General features: G+C 36.3%; 1 pseudogene; it reads left to right on the forward strand.

Annotated features, from left to right (window-relative positions):
* Positions 1–2,671: 2,671 nt before the first annotated feature.
* LOC129939854 (CLK4-associating serine/arginine rich protein-like) overlaps positions 2,672–20,044 on the forward strand; it is a 46,873-nt pseudogene continuing 29,500 nt past the window's right edge.

Raw genomic sequence — 20,044 nt, forward strand, 5'->3', positions numbered from 1 at the left:
AGCTCTCGTCCTTTTATGCAGCGCCGCTTTGCGTGCCTCTTGTTTGGCTGCATTTGCCTGCCGACATTCCTCATCAAACCAGGGGTTCCTTGTTGGTGGCTGTTTGAAACCCAGCACATCAGAGGCGGCTTCTCTGATTGCATCTTGGCAATGTTGCCACTGGTTTTCGATACATTGTGTTGGCGGCAGAGAACTTCGAGAGAGGTTACTTGTAACTCGGTCGGAAAAGGATTTGGCGATCTCTGGCGATTGTAGCCGTTCGACGTTGTATCTTCTTCCAGCACCTCCCTGTTTTGCCTTGGGTCTGGAAATCCGAAGTGCTACCTTGGCTACAACGAGTTAGTGGTCCGAGTCGACGTTAGCTCCTCGGAAAGTTCGTACATCCATAATGCTGGAAGCGTGTCTGGCGTCGATCGCAATATGGTCACTCTGGTTGACGGTAGATTGATCTGGAGAAGTCCAAGTTCCTTTGTGGATGTTGAGGTGATCTTCCAGGCTTTAATCTTGCCTTGATGACATCTTCCTTTTATTCCATTCCTACATGCTTTCGGCCAATCAGAAAGTGTGGATCTCGTTCTCTACACTTAGCATATTTGCAAGAGTGAGCTAACGCAGTGGAAACACCACCACTTGTCCTACTCGCACGTTTCACCCCAGCTTTATGCACTACCACCATCATTGGATTCGCTGCCTCTGGTACTTCTTCCAGTGAGCGGGAATTCAATGGGTGCATTCAGCCACCCCCATAATTTTGGAGAAACTTTGATAAGTTGCATGAAACTCAAGTGTTTAACGCGGTCTTTTTTTCCTTGTACGAAATTACAATTATGTAAAAATTGGTGAAAGCTTATCAATTTCTTTTTTTTGTTTTAACTGTCGAGGGTGGAAGTTGGCAGTGGTTTTTGATCTCGCGATTTTACCCTATTTGTCGTTCGACTTTCGTGAAGACTAGGCGATTAGGGACTCGTGTTAACGTTCCATCTTTTACGTAACCAAATTGATTTATGTTGGGCATGCAGCCATTCTCATATGAGTATAACATCAGCAATCGAGGACCAAGTGACACTGGTGCCCTTTTTTTTGTTTGTTTTGATGTGACCCGACCACTTGTCTGTCACCTTGGTTGGTATGCGTGCAGCCCGTCTGTCGTTCCAACAATCACTTTGTGGACCGCCCGTCGTACAAATGTACCATTTTGTTCACACCTAATTTTGGTTGCCTTTCCATTATATAATAAGAGCAGGACACTGACTGATTCAAGACAGGATTCAACTGAACTCTTAGAAAATAATGGACAGGATATAAAATAGGTAAGTGAAACTTGTTGTGGTAAATTTAACCGCAAAATTATAAATCAAAACAACTAAAAAAAATATGTCACCCCGAACATTTTACGCATACAAAATTATTTTATCTTTAAAACAATTTTGTGCAACGGAAAATGACGTTTTTAACAACTGGCAAAATTTGGGAAAAATCGAATCGACAAATTTTTTTATAAAAAATAAAAACCAAAAACAACAATATAAAACTTGGTAAAAATTTGCTTTACATTAAAATATCTTTCCAAAAACTAAAACTATTGGGTTTAAACTTATTTTATCTCACAGAAAATATTGTTTTCGACATTCAGTAATTTTTTCATAATTCAGCAGTTCGTTTTTCAATAAAACAAAATAAAATCTACAAAAATTAGTTCTCAAATTTTGTGAAAGTTGATGTTCGGCACTCAATACCTCTCAAATTAATTTCATTTGTACAATTTGTATTTGTTAAAAATTGGTTTTCGGCTAAAAATCTCGTTTAGAAAAAAAGATTTCGAAGTCAAACTATTTCACTTACACAACACGGAAACCTACAAAACCTTTAAGCAAGACAAATGGACAGACGGCATGGGAATTTATCAGTGTGGGTCGCATCCCAGCCTCTTTTTTCATTATAAATCCGTCATAATGTTATCATTTTTTATTCTTCAAAACAACGAGTCCAACTATTTTAAAAGCAGCCTTACTTGTTAATTTCAAAGGTACCTTTAATTTAATTTATCCTTAAAAATACTAATTTTTTTCAATTTGAAAATAAAACCTCTTATTGGAACAGCCAAGAGATCAGATTACATTAACTCTGTGAAACATTTTGAAGTTATGATAATTCTAATCCCTTCACGTTGAGAATGTAATCTGTGTTCATTTATTTTTATTTTTGTTTGCCACCAAAACGACATTAGAGACTTTTCCTCTATTTAATTTTCTATGCAAATTAAGTTAAGTTCTTAATTCAAAAACACTTATTCAGCTTGTTTTAAAAATTTGCGAAGGTCAGTCACTCTATAAAATGTCGTCATTTCTGAAAACAGAAATTAATATACACAACACATGTAGGTCAATGTAATGTATCTTTATAAAGCTCAGTAAACTATATTGTAACATGCTGAGTTCTTCTAAAAGGCCTAATCATTAATTTTTATTAAGAACATTGGAATGGAATAAATGGAAGATGATTTTTGTATTAATTGACATGAAATTTACTTTATTCGAAAGATTGTCTTCTGTTTTTTAAATTCTTATGTGATTTCTGGCATTTGACCGCGACAACTAGCTGTGATGTAGTCTAATCTAGATGGCCATTTTTTGGCTTTTCCCAACATGTACCTTTTCTGTGGTGTGGCTTGCGGCATTTTTCTGAGTAATTTTATTTTGTATATTTTTTGGTTGTGATTTGTTTAATTTTTACTCAAATAATACAAACTTTTTTCCTAAAATATTCATAGTATAATAAATCGAAAAGTTGATGCTAAAGTTAAAACAAAATGTGGCACGAAGCTCGGCGTCAAGAACGAAAAATTCGTGGTATGATTGTGGATTATAGGAAAAGAGCCGAACGGAGACAAGATTTGTATGAAAAAATTAAAGGCGATCCAACTCAATTTATACAATTGCTCGGACGAAAATGCAATATACATTTAGACCCAGCAGTAGCTGCAGCAGGCGACGGGCGCCGCTATTATAGTTCCATGGCAAGGACAGCAGAACAATCTTATCGACAGATTCGATGTGCGTGCCCATTTGGACCATATACCAGTGGCTGCGAAGCCCACGACGACGTGCGAGGAAATCGGATCCGATGAAAGGCAATGTAATTACGAACGTGATCGTATGTTAGCACAGAACGATTTCTTGAATTTACCAGAAGAAAAATTCTTGCATCAATTGTATCTCGAAGAGCAGTATGGAGCCAATGCTCAGTTAGAATCGGAGAAAAATTTAAGCAAGAAAAAGCAATCAGGCGCTGCAATAGCTTACTCCTATGACGCCGCAGATAGCTCAACGCCCTTCAGCAATATTCCCAGTGCGACCTACGTGCAACAAAATGACGATGATCGATGATAATGATTCTGTGGGTTCGGAGATTTATATGGACGTATCGATAGATATTTCAAAGCTTGACACATCTCAGGCCCACGAGTTGAATGCATGCGGCAGGAACTATGGGGTGCTTAGCAACGATTTCTATTCCTATCTAAAGGATGTCGACGAAGCAGATGCCATTCGTCTGGCTCGCGAGGAGGAACAAGAGAAGATGATGCTAAGTGGAAGGAAAACTAGGAGAGAACGAAGGGCTCAAAAGGAGAGACGTGTTGCCAAGGAGGAAACAACAGGCGAAGCTCAGGAAAATGAAAGCGATTTGTGATCACCATTGCCGAAGAATTCCGGAAAAATCACGTACATAACATCATTTGGAGGCGAAGATGAGCTCCAACCGCATTCAAAAATCCAAAAAAACCAAACCATGGCCACCTGATAAATTAATCGAAACTGTGCCAGTTCCTCCCAAAAATTCTTCCTTCTCCAGTAGTCACAGAACCGCCACCGCTGCAGCCGCCTCCAGTGGGTCCTCTAATGATTCAGTATCCCACTTTACCAATCCGTAGAAATGTTGCTGCTGCTGCTGCTTAGACAAAGCCAGTTCCCGAAAAAGTTAAAATTGAGCTTCCTCAGCCTCTGCCCGAAGAACCACCAACCATAAAGAGATACTATGGTCGCAAAAAGCCCGGAGATACGTCGGACTCAGATGAAGACACAACTCTTGCTGCAGGCGGAACTGAAGATGAACACAGTAATGATGACGAACAGGAAGATCAAGGATTAATGGACGTTGAAACATCCTCTGATAAATCCTATCCGTTCCCCCATTCATCTGGCCAGGGGGAAAGCTTCGGTCTTGCACCATCTGGTACTGGTAAACAGAGTAGCAAAAATATTCTCACAGCACATGGAACGAATCTTTCTAGCTCTACCGCGGAGCGGTTAAAACGCAAGATGCAATTTCTTCTAAATAAACAATATAGAGTTGATAAAAAAAGCTGAAATTGAGAAGAATAAACGTCAACTTCAAAAGCAACAAGAACGAGAAGATGAGATGCGTGAATTGGCGCTAAAGCTTCGAAGGAGACAAAGAGAACTTCGACAAAAATATGGTACTCCAAAATCAAGTGATGGCAAAACAACTGAGGAAGAAACGTCCGATGTAATAAAACCAAAGCCCAGAAGTCGTTCAGCATCTCAGTGTAGTAAAAAATCTTCTAAAAGTACTAGAAGCAATTACAGAAATAGTCCCGATCGAGATAGAAGCCGATCCAGACGAAGTTATAGTCGTGATAAATATCGAAAAAGAGGCTGCGATGCGACCCACACTGATAACTTCCCATCCCGTCTGTCGATTTGTTTTGCTTAAAAGTTTGTCTATATGTATTTTTACCAAATTTGCGCACTATTTTTTGTAGATTTTATTTTTTATGAAAAAAACGGACTGTTGGATTTTTATATAAAAATTACTGAATATTGAAAACAATATTTTCTCTGAAATAAAATAAGTTTGAAGCCAATATTTTTAATTTTTGAAAAGCTATTTGAGCCGAAAGTAAATTTTTAACAAGTTTTAGTAGGTATTGTTTTTTTAAGAGTTTTATTTTTTTGTAAAAAACAGTCAATTCGAATTTTTTAAAAATTTTACCAAACGTTGAAAACAATATTTTTTATAAGATAAAATTAGTTTGAAGCCAATATTTAAAATTTTTGAAGAGATATTTGAGTCGAAAATCAATTTTTACCAACTTTTATACTTTTTTTTTAGGTTTTTATTTTTTGTAAGAAAACTGTCAATTCGATTTTTCTCAAAATTTGTCCTAATGTTGAAAACAATATTTCTTATAAGAAAAAATTAGTTAAAAGCTATTATCTCAAAGTTTTTAAAAATATTTGAGTCGAAAATCATTTTTTACGAACTTTTGTTAATTTTTTTTTCGGTTTTTAATTTTTTGTACAAAAACTGTCAATTCGATTTTTTTCAAACTTTAACTGAATGTTGACAACAAGATGTTTTGAAAGATAAAAGTAAATTAAAGCCAATATCTCAAAGTTTTGAAAAGATATTTGAGTCGAAAATCAATTTTTACCAACTTTTATAAATTTTTTTTTTAGGTTTTTATTTTTTGTAAAAAAAACTGTCAATTCGATTTTTCTCAAAATTTTTCAGAATGTTGAAAACAATATTTCTTATAAGATAAAATAAAATTGAAGCCTTAATTTCAAGTTTTTGAAAATATATTTGAATCGATATTCAATTTTTACGAACTTCGAGTAATGTTTTTTTTTTAGATTTTTATTTTTTATAAAAAAAACTGTCAATTAGATTTTTCTCAAAATTTTATCAGATGTCAAAAACATTATTTTTCGTTGCACAAAATTGTTTTAGAGATAAAATCATATTTCAGTCGTAAAATTTTGGAGGTGACAAATTTTTTTTTTCAGTTTTATTGATTTAAAAAAAAAACCGTTATATTGATTTTTTTCAAAAAATATACCTGTTTGGTATCACGTTACAATCTATTATATAAAATTTAATTCAAGTCTCTAGCGTTTTTGGTTCGTAAGATATTTAGGGTTAACCAAAATTTTCACCTTTTTTTTAAACTGCTATAGTAAAAAAACCACCCACGCAATTTTCTTGAGAGCCCTTTCTGCATCTTTCTGCCTTATTATCTGTATAACAAAATTTATTTGAAGTCAATATCTCTTTTGGTTCTTGAGCTATGGACCACGAAAAAAACGTCGCGAACGTACGGACGTACGGACGTACAAACGTACGTACACACGCACGCACAGACATCTTTCTAAAAATCTTTTATTTCGACTCTAGGGACCTTGAAACGTCGAGAAATGTCAAAATTTTCAATTTGACAAATCGGACCCATTACAATAACTTCCTATGGGAAGTTAATAAGAACACGCTCCCGCGATGTAGAAATCGAAGTACTAACTCCCGCAAACGTATACGAAGTCCAGATTGTACAAGGTATCATCGTGATCGTGATAATTCTCGTATTCGTAGATCTATTTCAAGATCTCGAACAAGAATAAATCGATATCGAGAAACAAATCGATATCAACCTCCTTCAAGAAACTATGATCCTATGGTGCCGCGAAATCAACTCAAACTCAAACAAATGATAGTGAGAGAAATAACCGCTACAGAGTTGTTATTTCAGCTCCGCCGAAGTTATAAAAAGCTTTTCGACTACTGAAATATTAAAATGGTCATTGTTTCAGGCTTATCATTGAAGACTATCTTCTTCACATCAAGCGGCATTAAGACCAATTCACGAGACCGTCACGTTAAACTATGCGGTTACCAAACGTTTCCTAAAATCAATTATAGTGTCTTGTTGTAAGATCTGTGGCATTGTTCCATAATCGTTTCAAGACCTTAAGGATGGAATTCGTGAAGCATGATAAATCTTACATCTTTGTTATATTTTCTTAATCCCTTATAATAATCATACTTAAATTAGTTTCCTTTAAGTAATAGAATTTAAAGCCTGATAAGCCGTATCAGCCAGGGTCGTGTGGTCAGCATAAAAGCGTTCATGATATAAATAATCTTAATTAAAACAATATAAATATTCAAATCTGCCTTTTGTTTCAAAACAACCAAAAGGACTGTTGAATTTCAATAAACTGCAGCTATCAACTTAAAGATTGTAATAGACTGCCCTGCAATCTTGCATGCATAATATCTTATGTACATATTATTTATGCTATAAACTTGAACAAACTATTTTAGAAACTTAGATTATATTGAATAAAATTACCTCCAGGCACCAGAATTAACTCGAACTCATTGAATTTCAATGAGAATTAAAAGTTATTCCTTAGGCATGATGGAGATGCTCATAGAGTTTGCTTCATGCAGTCTACTGCAGTCTTGCAATACTTTCAGTTTAATTTTGCTAAATTAAAGCAAAGAATTTAATTTTTAATTTTATGCAGCAACTAAATGAGGAATGCCTTTTTGAGAGTGGAAATGATTAAAGTTCAAAAGATTCTATAACTGACAGAAACTGAAATGCATTTCATGAGTTTCTGGAAGAAATTGGTGCGTTTATTCTTAATGGAAGAAGCTTTGGTGATACAAGTGGATATTTCACATTCGTATCGAGTAGAGGATCATCAGTCATTGACTACTGCTGTTCATCTAAAAATTCGGTACGAATAATTACGATACCTATAACAGTTTTCGTAACCATTCATATTCCAATGCTTGATAGTCAAATAGAACTATCTGAAGTGTCCTCAGCAATAGAAACAACAAAAGAAAACAAAGCACCCGGTATAGATGGTATTCCGAATGAGTTGTTGAAGAGATACATACTCTACTAAAAGATATTTTTGAAACAGGGAATATACAAAAAGGGAGATGCCAGTATCGCTTCCAACTATCGTGATCTCTCCTTTCTGGACACGCTTTACAAAATATTTACAACGATACTGCTTAGGAGGCTCACTCTCTGGATTGAATAGAACAACATACTCGACGAATACCAAGCTGCATACAGAAAATAAAAAATGCTGTTGACCAAGCCTACAATCTTTCTTGTATCATCCAACTTTAGCTGAGCCAGAAGAAAAAGCTTTACGCTTTTTTCGTAGATTTGTCAGCAGCGTTCGACAACATTAACAGAGAAGCTTTGTTTTACAAATTATCAAAGATAGGCGTCTCTACAAAACTGGTGTCTATTATACATTTATTGTACAAAGATACGACTGCTACAGTCTGGTATTGAACTAGTACGACTAGCTTCTTCCAGACATCCAAAGGAGTCAAACAAGGATGCGTACTGAGTGCCCTTCTATTTGTACTATTCCTACGACGACATAGTTCTTCTTTCTGACAGACCTAGTACCCTACAATCGATCATCGATAGCTTTGGAAGATATTGCAATAACTGGAACCTTGCTGTGAACTAAGAAGGGTTAGGTTGGAGTGGCTGTCCAGAATTCATTGACACACGTAGACCTCAAGGGTCCATTGTGATACACTAATGAGGATACTCATGGGAGAGTAATGAATTTAAACAAACCATTTTGTACTTTTAATAAAGTTAGAGAGACGTTTTGTGTCATTCGTTGCCAGTTCACTGGTGTTATCGAAGAAGGGATTACCGAGAAGGTAATTCCTTCTAATGGGGAGTGCTGGACATGTACATAGAAGGTGTTGGACCGTTTCCTCTTCCTCCTCGTCCATGCAGCTTCTACAGAATTCATTTGTGTAGACCCCTAGCCTAGACTTTGATGAGCTTATTTGGATTCACCATCTTGTCCAGTGCAGTCCACCATACGACGGCTCCATAAATCAGAATCAGCCTGATTACCGAAGTGTATAGCCAGTGTGTTATTTTTGGGGAGAAGCCCCATTTTGATCCTATGGCCTTTTTACAAGTAAAAAGCGTAGCCTTTTTGACTCTTTCATCAATATTTGAATTCCAATTTAGTTTTTTTTTTGTCTAAAATGAGGCCCAAATATTTAGCTTGGTCGGAAAAGCTTAATGGTATTTCTCTAATCTTGGGTGGGCTAATCTGAGGAATTTTATATCTTCTCGAAAAGAGTATTAATTCTGTTTTGTGTGGGTTGACGTCCAATTCACATTGCTTAGCCCATTTAGTTAGCCTGTTTAGGGCATTTTGTAGGAGTTCCAAGAGAACTTGGGGATGCTTCCCAGATACGAATATCACAACGTCGCGTCGTCAGCATAGGCAATCACCTTAAAACCCTCTGCTTCCAATGCTGTAAGTAGGTCGTTTACTACCATGTTCCATAAAAGAGGCGAAAGGAGTCCAACTTGGGGAGTGCCTCGATTCACCGATCTGGTGGTAGTAAAACTTCTCATGTTAGATATTATTGTCCTGCTTTTGAGCATGAGACTTATTAGATCTATGAGTGACTTCTCTAATTTCAGCTTATCCATTGTTGTTGTGATCGCCTGGTAACTGACGTTGTTGAAAGATCCTTCAATATCTAGGAACGCTACCAGGTTATATTCTTTGTATTCGAGGGAATGTTCAATAGTACGTACCAGCGAGTGAAGTGCTGATTCTACTGATTTTCCCTTAGAGTAAGCATGTTGAGCTGTGGAAATGAGACATGGTTTTAAATTATGTCTGATATAAATTTCAATCAATCTTTCCAAGGTTTTAAGAAGGAAGGATGATAGGCTGATTGGTCGTAGATCTTTAGGGTTAACGTGTGAGGGTTTCCCTGCTTTGGGAATGAAGACTACTTTTACCATTCTCCAGGCTTTGGGAATATATCTCAACCTTACACAGCTTGTCAGAATGATTTCCAATGGTGGAATAATCATGTCTGAGCATTTTTGTAGCTGGGCCGGAATGATTCCGTCTGGTCCTGGAGATTTATATGGATCAAAGCTGTCTATGGGCCATTGCAGTTTTTCCCGCGTTATTAGATCAACTGAATCGCTTGTATAAGCTAAAGACTCTGATGTTAAGTCATTGATTGTGTTAGAGCTACCTGGAAAGTGGGTGTCTAATAACAGATTAAGAGATTCTTCATCTGTGATAGTCCACGTACCTGCTTCTGTCTTTAAAGCACTGGGTATTGTTGAACTTTCGCTTGTATAAGCTAAAGACTCTGATGTTAAGTCATTGATTATGTTAGAGCTACCTGGAAAGTGGGTGTCTAATAACAGATTAAGAGATTCTTCATCTGTGATAGTCCACGTGCCTGCTTCTGTCTTTAAAGCACTGGGTATTGTTGAACTTTTTGAGAGAATTTTCCTGAGTCTTGAGGCTTCTGAAGTATTTTCTATTTTACCACAAAAATTTCTCCAAGAAGACCTCTTACTCTTTCTTAATTCTTTTTTATATTGCTTTAGAGCTTGTTTGTATAAGTCCCAGTCAGAAGGAGATCTAGTGTACTTAGATCTTATGAAGAGTTTGCGACAGCTCTTTCTGAATGGTTCTAGTTCTTTACGCCACCAATAAGGTTTCTTTTTACCCTTTAAAATGGTTACAGGGCATGAAGATCTTATTGATTCATTTAAGGCTTCGGTGAGATGATTTACAGAAAGGTCTAGTTCATATTTACTGGAGGAGCTTTTAAGAAGGTTATGATTAAGCAGTTGTGCCAGTACTTCCCTATAACGCTCCCAGTTTGTATTCCGGTGATTTCGGAATCCCGTAGATGTATTTGCTACATCTTTTAAAACTTAGAAAAGTCTGAAGTAATAATTTTTAGGAATGGAGGTAAAAGAGCAGCAGCTGAAAAATGGTATTGCAACAATGGTGAGATAAAGATAACTTATCAAAACAAATATCTTGGCGTTTACTTCTCTTACAACATGTCCTGGTCATATCACTTAACAAAAAGACTTACATCATCAAAAAACTCAATCAACTCGACATGGTCGAAATTTGTAAAGAACAAGTTTGTTATTCACTCTATTAAATATAAACTGCACGATGCAGCAACAAAGTCAATAATCCACTACTGTGCGCAAGTGTGGGGATACAAGGAACACATTCAAACTGGAAAACTCCAACGTTTCTACGTCAAAAGATGGTTTGGTCTGCCTGATAATACGCCTAACTATGCAATACACATCGAAAATGGTCTTCCAAAGGCATTCCTAAGTACATTAAAGATACATCTGTCATACATACGTAGAGTGATGTGATGTTAATGCCACGTAATCGCTTACCGCGTATCCTCTCTGAAGCAGTCATCGAGACAAATATTTATTGGGCCCAGGAATGGTCAGGCTTTTTCCAAGAGATAGAGGTTGATTTCAGTCCCAAAACTCAACTCTCAAATGCACAAATTGCTGCTTTTAAAGTTAGTAGAAAAAAATTGGGGCGATTTTACCAGCAATGCAGTCACAGTTTCACGACGAATATTACAATCTTTTTTATGAGGAAGTTCAGAATTACTTTGAAGATAATAATATCCGTGACATGATCAGCTTAATCTTCAAAGCAAGGTGCGGTCTTTTGAACTTAAATGCTAAAGATTTTTGCAACGACTCTGTTGGAATATGCACTCTATGTAATCAAGATGCGACAGAAAATACTTAACACTTCATTGGTGTGTGCCCCATCTTTAGAGAATACCGACAAAAATATCTTGGAAATGTAACTTGAGATCAGCCAACATTCCTAAACAATTTAAATGGATCTTGCTACCCAAAACTCTACAATTTTTTACAATACTCGCTTAAATATCATTGTTTAATAATAAACGAATTTTGTTAAAACTTGCTAAGCTTCGCTTTAATTTCATTAATTAATTTTTTTTAACCTGACAGACGACTTAAAAACAAGTTATTGTCATACTTTATTTTGAATTATATTATCTATCTTGATTAAAGTTAACTCTTAATAAAATAAAAATGAAGACATTTTTAATTTCTTACTTGTGAAGCATAATTAGTAGGGTCTTCTTTTTATGAGTAATTTTGGATTATTACGTTTGGACGAAATTAATAAAGAAAAACGTTTCCTTTTTTTTTAAATTAAATTTATTTAATAGCATCAATCAAAGATACAATAGAAGTAAGAACAATTAAAAATAATTTAATAAACAAATGCGTTTACAAGATGAATAAATAGATAACTATACTATTTGAGAAAAGAAGAGGGCCCAAGTGACTCCCTTGTGGAACAGCTGAGAATACGCAAAATTTATATAGGAATATAAATATCAGCAATGAAAACATATCGAGTCCTATCTTTAAGTACGGTGAAATTCGTTTCAAAATACTGCAATCAAATTTAAGAAAGATAGCTTCAGTTTGAGTGTTGATAGCACCGTATCTTGCACTTGAAGAACAATTTTTCTTAGATATTAATCAATTTCCTTCAGTTCCTAATTCATTCGAATTCAAATTACAAAATAGAAAACTGGAAAACAAATTTAATACAAGATGTTTCTGATATTTTGTTACCATATCTTCTTTCATACAAGCTGACACAGTAAGTTATCGAGCAAACTCGGATTCCTGACGTTCTGGGTCAATGCACCAACACTCTAGACTTGTTTATTACCTCTGATCTTAATAAATATGCGGTTGTGGTAATATAGGATTTGGGCAGATCAGACCATTCTGCCATAACTGCTTATTTCTCATGCAAAAAAACCTAAGTTAAAGAGAAAACCCCTACGAGAACCGTATGGCAATATGAGAAAGCCAACTCGGACGGTCTAAATGAATTCTTCAGGAATTGCAACTGGTCACTATGCTTCCTCGATAGTGACGTGGATTCCAGTGCAGATATTATTATAAACTTAGTTATATTTGGAATGAGAAATTTTATCCCAAATAGGGGAAAACTCATGGTTTCATTTGAGCTGTACAGAGGTTATAAGTATCCAAAATGTTTGTTTCCAGATTTACAAAGCCAACCCCTCTGTGAAAGGCCTGTTTAACGGACATATTCAACGAATTCAATTTTTGCACAACCATAAATTACGGCGGAAAATATTACAATTTCGAAAAGTTAGTAAAATAGTCTGGTATTTATTAAAAAATGTGGGCAGCACTACACTTCTCTTGTAAGCTCGATTGATAAAGCCAACTTGCCCATTTTGCTGTTAATTCGAAGCTGCTGACTGACATGACTCCTTCTGTACTTAAAAGCGTAAACGTATAGTACCCCCCCTATTGTTCTGAAGTGGTCTTATTTAACGCTGGCAAAACCACTGCGTAAGATTTTCATCTTTCCTATTCTACTGCTCTTTTCGAGTATATAGAGAACATGCACTTAGACAACTTCTTTTCAAGGTAATGGAAACAAACGAAAGCTTGGCTTGGCAGTATGGCTTTTATTGAAATAGGTCCACTAGTAATCTCATGGTTTATATCACCGAACAGTGGACCAAATCTTTAAATCGCTTTGGAAAAAGAAAGATTATTGCACTTGATATTTCAAAACATTTGATAGGGTTTGGCATCAGGCTTTTTCATTGAAAATGCGTGCTTTCGGTTTTCATGAAATGGATCGTACAAGTAGTTTGAGTTTGTTAAAGTCTGAAAACCATAAAATAAATGCTGGTGTGGCCCAGGGCTCTACTCTATCGCCAACACTCTTTCTGATTTCTATTTCTCCTATCTGCAAAACCCAATGCTGCCTTGTATCGTTAAAGGGAGATATATTCCCCTTGCCATTATCCATATTGTCTCCATTTCTCATCTGACTGTTATCTACAAGACTTATATACGTTTTAATCTTGAGTAGGACTCTCAACTCTGGGCTGGTGCTACTTCAACTTACTTAAGCCTCGTAGCGAGTATTCAAAGTAGAGCATTTAAATTGATCGTAAGTTCCTTGACGTCGCTTTGAAATTGTCGTAAAGTTACTTCTCGTACGCTTTTGAAACTTTATTTGAACAGTGTATTCTCTAAAGATAGTAAGTACCCGTAGCGTGGTGGTTAGTGTGTAGGTCTGTCACGTCAAATGTTTGTGCCTTAATTTAAAAAAAAGTACGGGTATTGTGTTTTGCGAGGAATTGACAAATCCTCCAAGCGTAATTCTTGTCATGAAAAGTGCTTTCTCAAATAAGCCGTTTGGATTCGGCATAAGACTGTAGGTCCGCTCCATTAATGACAACACAGTTGTAAGTCACTAAGCCCCAGTTCTCAATGGACTGTTGCGGCACCTTATTTGTTTTTGTATGCTCTAGAGAAGTAGATAGTTCCTTTCTTCTCCTTTAACAGTTCAACCGTAATACTCGTGTTTCTATTAATGTTCACACTCGAGCCCAACTTCTGTCGCTCTGTCAGGTACAGTGATTCGTTCCTTAGCCGTACTACGAAGTTGAGAAATACCTTACCACGCTCTGTCTTGCCCCGTCATTGTAATATTCAGGAATTCAAAACCAATGTGCACCGACACCTCCGCTCTCGCTTTCCTTATGCTCACACTGTGTCTTTGCATAATAAGGCTGGTAATATCCTTAGTAAGATCATTCAAAGATACTCGTACAATAAACTCCTGAACAGAACCAACAATTGGAAAGAATTTAATGCACAATTTGGTTTACAATATGATTATACAGATAAATATATAAGAGGAAAAGTAGAGGGCCCAAGTGACTCCTTTGTGGAATACCTGAGAAAACACTTATTTTTAAATAAGAAAACCGTAATCATACAAATTTTGGCAGTTTCTCACTGTGCTTTACAGTAAATTGAATAAAAAAAAACAACGGGTAACATTTTTTGAAGTAGGACGGAGGACAGACAGAAAGATGGACAGATTTACCCGATAATACATGTGACAAGTAATCGTTGAATGTCATTTTCAGTTTTAGCAACCCATTATTGATGTGATTTTCCTATGGTCCATTAATTCTGCATTCCACATTCGTGTAGTGCGGCTAAAAACAAAAATCTCTGTACATATTGTTAAGTCCAGTCGTATTTTTTGTACAGGTTAAACTGATGACCATTCCTAGAAGAGCAAGGTTGAATTGTTAGAGGGAAGAAATGCAACAAGATATTTCACTAGAGCATTGTGTTTTAAAAAAACGATGCAAAAATTATGGACAAAACACAAAATCCATTTCTACGATGTTGAATAGGTGCAAATGCTTCAGTTAGACAACGGTCGCCTATTATTTTTAGAGCTATGTTTTGAATTCTTTAAAAGGTAATCAAGTCAGATCAGAGGATGTTAAAAACTTCTTTCATCGGCATAGAAAACATAAGCACTTCACAACGTTTCTGAAGACTTCAAAAATTGGATCATTCCACAAGAGATGGTTTCGGTAGAGTTATCCTTTTGCGACAGAATACAGCATTAAGTTTTGGAAGCATTCAATTTTACATAGTTTTTGATTCCTCATTGAACGTTAAAATAATTTACCGTTGGTTAACCACAACCGAAGGAAAAGTACGTGAATCTAGACAGGAATATGAAAAGCTTAGAATCGGTTAAACTATTTAGTCGATTAGAAGTTTAAACAGAAAGGATCACTTAACAAGGAAGAGTATCGAAGTGAAAACGGAGCCTTGGGGCACACCAGCGTTCATTTTGTTATTATCAAATTTGTATCCGTCTAATATCACTACGAATAGATTGAACTGAGACAAATGCAAGAATTTAAAAAAAAAAAGAGCTTGATGACAAATTCAGTGAAAATTAAAATATCAGCTACAAGACATCGATTTTTGTCATATTATTTTTACTACAGCTTCTAAGTCGTGTTCTTATTTTTTAGTGAACTTTCACAATTTAGAAAAAGGATAATAATGTTTAGTTATTTTCATATTTATTTAAAGCTATATCTAAAATTACTTCGAGAATGACTAAAACTTTGCATTTTAAACATTTGACTTTTCACTAAATTACAAAATTGATTTGACTTCGAGAAAGGAAATGAAAGTAATTGAATTGGAGCCACATTTTATAACAATATGCACGTCACTCAATTTTTCGTGTACTTTAACACTGGACGTTTCTCAGCATAATATTAGCTTGTTTTGAATTGGTTCAAGAATTTTCTGTTCTTGACATGAAAAGGAAATAATAAGGGTGCATGTTTTGAAAATTCCTCTGCACGATTTTCCATTTTCATGCTATTTGTGCAGTGAGCGCACATCACAATACTCCCTGCGTTAATGCATCTTTATTCACGTTTCGTGAGTTTCGTTGGTTAGATTGATGTTGGAAATTGAACTCCTGCATGACTCTCGTTAACTCATCCTAATGGAAGCTGCTGCCACTGATGATATGGATGTATATAGAAAGTAAGATGAACACCAATAGTTCTCTCCTGGTTTTCAAATCGGAAATTTTATTTTTGGGAGTAAGGCAAAAATCTACTGGAATCCTCAACTTATCGATTTTTAGAAAGATTTCGTTTCATCAAATCCTATACTAGATGAAGCTGTGTGCAACCCTTAAAAATTTAAATGAGTGCCTAGTAAAATTGTTTCTTTTAGAAACAAGTAGAACTTAACGTTATGAAATTAATCTTTATTTTATGACAACATTACTCTGAGTAATGTTTTATCTTGTTCTTTTTATTTTGTAACTCTTAATTAAATGTAAATGCAGTTCTCTTTGATATATTTTATATCCTGAAAGAAGGAGCTTATATAATAAAGAAACAGGATATTTTCTCAAGAAAAAAGAAGACTTTTTTTTAATGACAAAATATAAAATGATATAAATTTATTCACAGCTTTGTTGGATTAACTTTCATTCTCAAAAAGTTTTAACTACGTTTTATTAGCTAAAAATGAGAACCTTTATTATTATTGCTATAAATGTAATTAAAGTAATATAAAATTACAGAACATAGTACGGAAAAAAGCGTTAACATTTGTAGCCATCAGCTTTTGTTTTTAAATTTGTACATATGTAAAAATAAGGTTATGTTAGATAAAGGAATATTTCAAATTATTTTTCTTCTTCTTAAGGTGGCGCTACAGTGCTATGTGGACTAGTGTTTCACCCAACAAACTTCTCCATCTACCTCGGTCCCTAGCTAGATGTCTCCAGTTTCGCGTTCTAAATTGGGGGAGAGAATAATTGCTTACAACATTAACACCTGGCTAAAAGCCTTAATTTGACGGCAAGTTTTTACACTTGCTGCTCCTCGTATTATATATCGCTTAGTTTTTGGAATTAACCAAAAGGATTTATGCAAAGATTTACTCCCTCTTATTTGGCGACATGCTTCGAGTGAGTGCCTCTTGCTAAGCTACCAAGACATATTATATTAAGTATCGATGACACTTAGTCATTCGATTTGTATATTTACTGATATTTATTGGGTTTGTATAATTTTTATCAGTACGTCAACCCCTAGCCCAGGCGAAGAACGACAGTCATTTGTTTATCATCTTTCGTAAAATTTAATCTTAGGAAGGAAGTAATCCGTAACTTCTTGCATTCGATCCCAAGTTAAGAATTTTCTCAGTGCAGTTCTAAGCTGTGCCTTTTCAATATATATGAATTGATCAGTATCATTCGTCATCGAACTGCACTGATTTCTCTAACTTGTTCACCAGGAGCCACCATGTGGAGGTGCAAGTAAGCGCTTCTTCCTTCCAGATTATAGACAATCATATAGCATCCCTACATCTACACGGAAATCAGTTTAACTCCCAAAGTTGGGCGAGGTCACGTTCCACTTGTGCGCGCCACCTGATCCACGGTCTTCCTCTACTGCGCTGTCCTGTGGGTGTGGATTCAAAGACTTTGCGGGCCGGAAAATTGGTTTCCATGCGCTCTACGTGACGCAGCCATCTTAGTCGATGGACTTTTACCCTTCTGGCTTAGTCTACGTCGCTGTACAGCCCGTACAGCTCGTCGTTCCATCTTCTCCTCCACTCTCTCTCGATGCACTCATGACCGTAGATCACACGACGATCTAGAAACGACCAAAGGTGCTTTCATCCGCTTCATGGTTCTGCACCGCATAGCAGGACGGGGATGATAAGGGTCTTATATAGCGACACTTTGGTCCTTCGAGAGAGGATTTTGGTACTCGTAATTGCTTTTTTAGCCCAAAGAAACAACGTTTGGCAAGAGTTATTTTTCGTTTGATCTCGGCGCTGGTGTTGTTTTCTGCATTATTAGCGGATCCTAGGTAGACGAAGTCCTTGACTACCTCAAAGTTGCGTCTGTCGATGGTGACATTTTGACCAAGACGTCAGTGTTGTAGGTCCTTTCTTGATGACTGCATGCATTTTGTTTTGCCCTCATTAACCGTTAAACCCATTTTTGCCGGCTCAATACTCACAAAAGCCCCATTAACATCACGCTGAGTTCTTCCGCTTATGTCAATGTCATCGGCATATGCTAGTAATTGGACAGACTTTTGGAAGATAGTATCTCTACAGTTGACGTGTGAACTCTGAACTATTCTTTTAAGTACGATGTTAAAAAATCGCATGACAGCGCATCACCTGTCTAAAACCTTTTTTGATATCGAAAGGTACAACCTTTACGGAGAAGCGTGAATTCTCCATGGTCATCCTGCACAAAGGGACGAGTTTGGCAGGGATACCAAAACTAGACATGGCACTAAACAGCTCGTCCCTGTAGATACTGTCATATGCAGCCTTGAAATCCATATTAAAAGATTCTGGGTGTCGATTTGATGTTCTTGTTTTTTTTTCCAGGATCTGCCGTATTGTGAATATTTGATCGACTGTGGACTTTAGTGGTCCAATACCACACTGATAAGGACTTATAAGGTTGTTGACGATGGGCCTTAGACTTTCAAATATTAGGGCAGAAAAGGCTTTGCAAGCGATGTTAAGAAGACTGATTCCTCTATAATTGGTGCAGATTATAGGATCTCCTTTTTCAGAATCGGGTAAGCAATACTTAGGTTCCATTCATCGGGCATGCTTTCTTTTGACCATATCTTACAGATAAGTTGGTGCATGCTCCTAACCAACTTATCTCTAGCTGCTTTAAAGCGCTCGGCATTCAAGCCATCTGCTCCAGCGGCTTTATTAGACTTCAGCTTAGATATGGCAATCTTTACCTCGTCTAAGTCAGTAGGACGGAATTGTTGGTTTGTCGTCTAATTTGAATGGATCATCCTGCCTGACAGCGGAATTCGGCTCGTCATCGCCATTATACAATCTACAGAAGTGGTCCTTCCATATGTCCTCAGCATTGACTGCGATTCCACTATGATGTTTCCACTTTCGTCTTTGCAGCCTTCGGTTCTAGGTTTTGGACCTGTGAATTCTGTTTCACCTGCTCATAAAACCTTGGAACTTCTTTCCTGCTTTTGAACCTCTCAACATTTTCAACAGCACTCTTCTCATGCTCTCTCTGTTTCCTTCTGAGAAGTCGGTGTTCAAATTTTCAAATTACAATTTTAAAATTAGATTAATCTTTTTCATGAATGAAAGTACTTTGTCTATCAAATGTAGTTTTTTTTTGATGAGTTCTAATAAAGTTATTCTGTTTCGATTTGATTGAAAGACACGGCAGGTGGTGAGAAGATTTTTGGTGGGTTATTGCAGTAAGAGCAGGAATCATTTCTGAGGTTACGGTCCAATTTGTATAACTTTTTCTAAAATAGCTTCGCTCCAGACGACTCTGTCCAAGTTTTGATTTTATCTAGAATTATTTAAAAAGTGGTCTTTTATCTTGACAATTATTATGAGATCGTCAGCGTATAGACCATGGTCAAGTAGTTTCTCAGTATTGATGATCGTACTGATATTGTTGACATTATGTGTGAAACACTACATCATAAATGGCCACCCCACAAAGAAAAGCCCAGCTGCGAATTGACGGTGACAGTCGTTCCATCGTCGTTTTTAAAGAATAAAGGTCTAATCACACATCAGTACCAAAGAGTGCATCAACTAGTAACTTTTTGTGGATGAAATGGCCTCTCTTTAAATACTTGAGGGTTCTCAGAACCACAAATTGGAAAATTCTGTTTATTAACATGAGAAATGTGCTTCGTCACTGCTGAAGAAAATTTTTGTTCGAAAAATCGTCACCCACCGCCTGTAGTTCAAGCACCCTTTCGACGTATTTACTACGTTGTGAATGGTCAGTTGACTTCAGTTGTTGTGTGAGCTGGACTTTATAGGAATAAAAGGTGTAGATCCAAATGCAAAATACGCCGTAATGTGCGGTAATACAGTCCTAATTCCTGAGAGCGCCGAGGAATCCACCTTTCACAACCGGGATCTGGGGCTTGCCAC

This window comes from Eupeodes corollae, chromosome 1, assembly GCF_945859685.1.
Source record: "Eupeodes corollae chromosome 1, idEupCoro1.1, whole genome shotgun sequence".
Classification (NCBI taxonomy): Eukaryota; Metazoa; Arthropoda; class Insecta; order Diptera; family Syrphidae; genus Eupeodes; species Eupeodes corollae.